Source organism: Octopus bimaculoides, unplaced genomic scaffold, assembly GCF_046866305.1.
Source record: "Octopus bimaculoides isolate indiv1 unplaced genomic scaffold, ASM4686630v1 contig97, whole genome shotgun sequence".
Taxonomy (NCBI): domain Eukaryota; kingdom Metazoa; phylum Mollusca; class Cephalopoda; order Octopoda; family Octopodidae; genus Octopus; species Octopus bimaculoides.
The window spans coordinates 117,501-125,000 of record NW_028315347.1 but is presented as its reverse complement, the minus strand read 5'-3'; the positions used below and the strand labels follow the sequence as shown (position 1 = coordinate 125,000).

The 7,500-nt window shown below is 36.5% G+C and overlaps 1 protein-coding gene across 3 annotated transcripts in view; it reads right to left on the bottom strand.

Annotated features, from left to right (window-relative positions):
• The window catches only part of LOC149129225 (uncharacterized), a 121,203-nt gene that overhangs the window by 11,848 nt on the left and 101,855 nt on the right, over positions 1-7,500 (bottom strand). Inside the window, exon 3 of one of the 3 annotated variants that reach the window (XR_016240182.1) lies at positions 5,095-5,331. The exons of the other annotated variants lie outside the window; for them this stretch is intronic. The gene's annotated coding sequence lies outside the window, so the exon portion shown is untranslated. Of the gene's footprint in view, positions 1-5,094; positions 5,332-7,500 lie in introns of those variants that run through there. 3 annotated transcript variants of the gene reach the window in all.

Here is a 7,500-nt window from a genome sequence, read left to right as displayed (position 1 = left end):
GTGCAGGCAGTGTAATCCAAGGCATGTCAGCCCCCTTTTCCACTGACCCCCCCCCCCTTTGGATGACAATCACAGATAAAGCCTGACCCCTTTGGAATGTGCATTCTTCACACCCTTAACTTTATACATCCTCTTAATGGTATCACTCATTATCACTGTATGTATACATGTATACGCATACATACATATGTACAGGGTGAGTAAGGTATTTGAGGACATACATTTTTGGGTCATTGCTGCATTTTTTGCTAACTCTGTATAATCTTTGTTTCTGAAAATAATAATGGCAGACCCTCAGCTTACTCAAGAAATGAAGAGGCATGCTGTTATTGGGGTTATAAAGGCTGAGCATAGCGGTTTAGAAATATCTATTAATAAATATCTTTTTATCCCGTCGTGACATAAACATTGTAGAAGTTAAAGAAGATTGTTAACGAGGTGAGCATCTCTGAATCAGATTTGAGGCTTTGCAAAAGCTCCAATATCACATTCAAAGATCATAAGGCTAATTTCGTTAACAACCCTTAAAATCAAACTTATTAATCTGACTGTAATAGATGTAAGAATTATTATCAAATGGGCCACGACTGTGTCGTAAGAAGTTTGCATCTAAATTGCATGGTCCTGGGTCCAGTCCGACTGCGTGGCGCCTTGGGCAAGTGGTTTTGACTTTAGCCTTGGACCAAACAAAGCCTAGTGAATGGAGGTTATAAAGGCTGAGCATAGCGGTTTAGAAATATCTTGATTTATAAAAGTTGCCAGATCTTTCGTCTCCAAAGTTTGTAAGGAGTTAGAGACTGAAGATGGAAACGTATCACCAGTATCAAAGCATAAAAAGCATTCTAAATGCTCTGAGATCATCAGAACACCTGAATTTATCCAGCAAGTTCAACAGAGCATTGATTACAATCCCAGAAAGTCCATGAGGTCAGTTGCAAAAGATCTCCATGTGTCGGAAGGAACAATGAGAATTGTTCTCCATGAAGACATCAGATAAAAGTCTTATGTGATGAGGAAAGGTCAATTTGTCCCAAGAAAGCAAATGAAAATCACTACATGAGATCTAAAAGGCTCTTAAAACAAACTGGAAAATCCAGAAGAAGAAGATTTGATTTGTTTTTTCTCAAATGAGAAAAACTTCGACCAAAATCAAAAAATGAACAGAAGAAATGACAAATGGTTATGGGCAGACCCTTCTGAAGTTTCAAGGGTTATGCATCCAAAAGGAAGCAACAGTTTGTAGTGTAAGGGAGAAAACTCCGTCAATTTGTCATTTCTGTATTTCAACAGAATCATTTGATGACAGGTTGACAGGTCAACAGACCATGAATTACAATCCCAGAAAGTCCATGAGGTCAATTGCGAAAGATCTCCATGTGTCGGAAGGAACAGTCAGAAATGTTCTCCATGAAGACATCAGACATAAGTCTTATGTGATGAGGAAAAGTCAATTTGTCCCCAAAAAGCAAAAGAAAATCACTACATCACATCTAAAAGGCTCTGAAAACAAACTGAAAAATATATATACACAAATATATACACAAATATATATGTGTGTTTTTGTGTGTGTGTATACATAAATATATATGTGTGTGTGTGTATATTCAAATTTGTATATATATATATATATATATATATATATACCTATACACACATACACACACACACATATATACACATATCTAAATATAAGTGTTGTATGTTCTTACATCACAAGAATATATTCAAACATGCATATACACACACAAATATATCGACCCAAATATATCGAAAGCCCTTTTCACTTTGTAAGCAGCAAAAAAAAAAAAAAAAAAAGAAGAAAAATACATATTAATCCCTTGAACACATTCCTTCTGCGCTGTAAGAAACCTTCATGGAAAACTTGTTTCAGTTGATAAAGAATCTTAAGTTTCGAAAACACTGGAGCAACATTCCAGAGGGACCCAAAATGTAAACTTTGAAGATTTTGCAATAAGCAAAATATTTGTTTATTTTGCGATAAAACCTGAAAAATCTTTAGGAAAGAGATAAGACTAATTGCTATAAATTCTTATCTAATTCTATCACCAACGTCTATTAATAAATATCTTTTTATCCCGTCGTGACATAAACATTGTAGAAGTTAAAGAAGATTGTTAACGAGGTGAGCATCTCTGAATCAGATTTGAGGCTTTGCAAAAGCTCCAATATCACATTCAAAGATCATAAGGCTAATTTCGTTAACAACCCTTAAAATCAAACTTATTAATCTGACTGTAATAGATGTAAGAATTATTATCAAATGGGCCACGACTGTGTCGTAAGAAGTTTGCATCTAAATTGCATGGTCCTGGGTCCAGTCCGACTGCGTGGCGCCTTGGGCAAGTGGTTTTGACTTTAGCCTTGGACCAAACAAAGCCTAGTGAATGGAGGTTATAAAGGCTGAGCATAGCGGTTTAGAAATATCTTGATTTATAAAAGTTGCCAGATCTTTCGTCTCCAAAGTTTGTAAGGAGTTAGAGACTGAAGATGGAAACGTATCACACACACACACATAAAAGACAAACACATAGAGACATGAGTCTCTCTCTCTCTCTCTCTATCTCTCTCTATCTCTCTCTCTCTCTCTCTCTCTCTCTCTCTCTCAATCCCTCTATCTTTTTCTTTCTGTTTCTTTCTCCCTCTCTCTCTTTTCCTCTCCCTCAGAGACACAGACACACACTCATAAATACATACACACACACTCATATATATGCATATATACGTCATCACCATCATCATCGTCATTTAACGTCCGCTTTCCATGCTAGCATGGGTTGGACGATTTGACTGTGGACTGGTGAAACCGGATGGCTACACCAGGCTCCAATCTAATTTGGCAGAGTTTCTACAGGTGGATGCCCTTCCTAACGCCAACCACTCAGAGAGTGTAGTGGGTGCTTTTACGTGTCACCCGCACGAAAACGGCCACGCTCGAAATGGTGTCTTTTATGTGCCACCCGCACAAGAGCCAGTTAAGGGGCACTGGCAACGATCTCGCTCGAAAATCCTATGAAGGCCAGTCAGGCGGTACTGGCAACGGCCACGCTCAAAATGGTGCATCTTATGTGCCACCCGCACAAGAGCCAGTCCAGGGGCACTGGCAACGATCTCGCTCGAAAATCCTATGAAGGCCAGTCAGGCGGTACTGGCAACGGCCATGCTCAAAATGGTGTATTTTATGTACCACCCGCACAAGAGCCAAACCAGGGGCACTGGCAACGATCTCGCTCGAAAATCCTATGAAGGCCAGTCAGGCGGTACTGGCAACGGCCATGCTCAAAATGGTGTATTTTATGTGCCACCCGCACAAGAGCCAAACCAGGGGCACTGGCAACGATCTCACTTGGCTTACGGGTCTTCTCACGCACAGCACATTTCCAAAGGTCTCGGTCAGTAGTCATCGCCGCAGTGAGGCCCATGGTTCGAAGGTCTTGCCTCACCACCTCAGCCCAGGTCTTCCTGGGCCTACCGCTTCCACGGGTTCCCTCAACTGTTAGGGTGTGGCACGTTTTCACGCAGCTATCCTCCTCCATTCTCACCACATGTCCATACCAACACAATCGTCTCTCTTGCACACCACAACTGATGCTTCTAATGTTCAGCTTTTCTCTCAAGATACTTACACTCTGATGGGTATGCACACTGACATTACACATCCAACGGAGCATGCGTATAGGCATGCACACATGCATATGCATATACACAGATGCATACGCGCACACATGTACACACACATACATACATACATACATACGTACATACATACATACATACATACATACATACATACATACACACGGACGTATATATCATGAACTAATTGTTACTTTCTCAGATGCAGCACACAATTTTGTCACTGAACAGGTTGCAGTCTCAAAGCGACGAAAATATTTTGACAAATTAAAATTTAAATGTTGAAGTGAATCTAACGGATTTTGAGTGTTATTTTAAATGGCTTATAAACACCTTCCACGCTGCGATTATATATATATATTTATATATATATATATATATATATATATATATATATATATATATATATATTTAAATCCCTACTTACTAATCAGAGCTATAGCTGTGACGAGATAGTTTTATTTTTTTATCTTTAGTTATGATAGATTTTAATATCGCTTAATTTCCGACATTTATGTTGGGTGACTTGGTGGTCTTGTGGGTAGAAAGATAATTGGATATTCTACACCCTGGCTAGGGTTCAATCCTACCCATTGCCTGCACTAAGGTGTGTTACAAAAATTTTTTCTTTTTTTTAATCTCTAGAGATAATATATGTATAAATAAATAAATATATATATAAATAAATATATATATATATATAAATAAATAAACAAATATACACTTATATATATATAAAAAAATAAATAAATATATAAATAAACAAATCAATATATATATAAATAAATAAATATATAAATACATAGATATAAATATATATTTAAATAAATATATTTATTTATTTATATATTTATTTATTTATATCATCATCATCATCATCATCATCGTTTAACGTCCGCTTTCCATGCTAGCATGGGTTGGACGATTTGACTGAGGACTGGTGAAACCGGATGGCAACACCAGGCTCCAGTCTAATTTGGCAGAGTTTCTACAGCTGGATGCCCTTCCTAACGCCAACCACTCAGAGAGTGTAGTGGGTGCTTTTACGTGTCACCCGTACGAAAACGGCCACGCTCGAAATGGTGTCTTTTATGTGCCACCCGCACAAGAGCCAGTCCAGGGGCACTGGCAATGATCTCGCTCGATATATATATATATATCGTGTGTGTGTGTGTGTGTGTATGTGTCCCACCATTGTTTAACTGTTGTTGGTGTGTTTATGTACTCATAACTTAGTGGTTCGGCAAAAGAGACTAATAGAATAAGCATCAAGCTTTAAAAAAAAAAAAAAAAAAAAAGTACTGGGGTCAATTCATTCAACTAAAAATTCTTCAAAGTCGTACTCCAGCATGGCCACAGTCTAATGACAAACAAGTAAAGGGTACTTTGTCTGATACTCAACCATTTCTAGCTTCGTGTCTCTGCTGGACCTTATGCTAACTACTACGTCACGTCCATCTTACAAAACGTCAGCTAGACTCATAAAAAAAAATATATATCACAAGACCCAATGTGGGAGTCCCTATATGGTCTCTCGAGGTGCTAGAAATAGAAGCCAACTCTCAAATCGAAACTGTTGTCTTAAAATGAAAATGTATATTACAGTGTTTGAAAATATAATATATAAGTCGTGGTAATCACGGCTTGAATGTCATTAATCCTAGGTCTGATCTGGGGCTAAAAAAAAAAAAAAAAAAAAAACTTGTTAGTTAATGGCAATATTTAACAGTAAAACGAAGAAAAACTACACGGGGAAATTATAGAAATAATAATAAAACGAATAACGATAATAAAGGTTTATTTGCCACAAGGACAAATATTCGAAAGACGTTACGAAGACAAAGTGGATCACTTTTAAAAGTGAGGGTCACATCGGGATGGAAATAAAAACACATATTCTCAGAAAAGGACGTAAATATAATGTATAGTTGAGTATCAACCCAGGCCAAACAGATCGATGATCAAATGCATTCCTGTGACCAACCCGTCTTTTTAAGGAATACGTAGGATTAATAAGCTGACGTTTATTTTCCTTGAAGGTTGACGGGTAGCCCAAGAGAGAGCCTCCAGTGGTCACCTTGTCTGCTAGAAATAGCAACCATATCGTACCTTATCGTGTTAAATAAAAAATAAAGACATTACATAATGTTTTAAATATAGATATTTTTGTATTAAAAAATAATAGCAACAACACATAAGAGAGTAACTAATGAATACAAACTATATATATGTATATATATATATATATATATATATATATATATATATGTATATATATGTATATATATGTATATATATATATATATATATATATATATATATATATATGCATTTATTTATATATATATATTTATATATATATATATTTATTTATTTATATATATATACATGTATATATATATATATATATATATATATATATATATATAGTTATTTATTTATTTATATATATATATTTATTCATATATATATATATTTCTTTATTTATATGTATATTTATTTATTTATATATATATTTATTTATATATATATATACATATTTATATATATTTATTTAGTTATATATATTTATTTATATAAATATATATATATTTATTTATTTAATTATATATATATATATTTATAAATATATATATTTATTTATATATATTTATAAATTTATTTATTAATTTATTTATATATACATATTTATTTATATATATTTATTTATTTATATATATTTATTTATTTATTTATTTATGTGTTTTCAGCCAAGTGGCTGCGGTCATACTGGTGCACCACCGTGATTTTCACGTTCCTTGCATGGCTCTTCTCCCCCACCTGACATGGTCCAATCAAGAGTTTTGATGGCACATCTGGTGTATAAGAGAATTTGACATAGCTGCCCTAAACTGCGTCTCATTACGAGCCATTGGTTTGTCTGGTATCGTGGAGAGGAAAGCGTCAAGTTTTGTCTTGAAGACCTCCGCATCCATGTCTTGCATGTCTCTCAAATGTTTTGGCAGGGCATTGAAGAGCTGAGGTCCTCTGAAACCGAGGCTGCTGCAGTATCTCGTTTTTACGTGAGATGCAGTGGACGGTACCTTTGGCATCATGCAGTGGCGACCCATGCGGGCATTCTTGTAGTACTTGATATCAAAGTTTGGCACCAGTCCTTCCAGTATTTTCCATCTGTATATTTTTACATATCTCTCCCGCCTGCAATCCAGGGAGTAGAGACCTAGTGCCTTCAGTCGCTCCCTGTAGTTCATCTGTTGGACTGTGGCGATCTTTTTTGTATAGTGCCGCTGAATTGCCTCGAGTTCTGCTGTCCGCTTAACACTGTGTGGTGACCAAAACTGAGAGCAATAGTCTAGGCGGCTCAGAACAAATGTCTTCCACAGAGTCAACATGACTTTTTGATCCCTTGTACGGAATGTCCTCAGTATCCACCCTGCCAGTTGTCTGCACTTTGCTGTCAACTTGACAATGTGCATGTGAAATAATGCATCACTACACATGTTGATGCCCAGATCTCTTACTGTTTGTGGTTCTGGGATTGCAGTACCTCCAGGCCCTGTGTATGCCAGTTGGGAGGTACTTGTGGTCTTGTAGCGCAGTGCTTGAAATTTTTTTGCATTGAACTGCATATTATCTTGCTCTGCCCACTCATATATTGCATTTAGGTCATTCTGCAGGCTTACAATATCATCAGGATTCTTTATTGCCTGAGATATCTTTGTGTCATCAGCATAGCTAGTGACAGTGGCTCTCCGAGTGACCGTGGGCATGTCCAGAAGGGCCACTATGAACAGTAGTGGCCCCAGAACAGTTCCTTGTGGAACACCGCTCAATATTTGTGTTTCC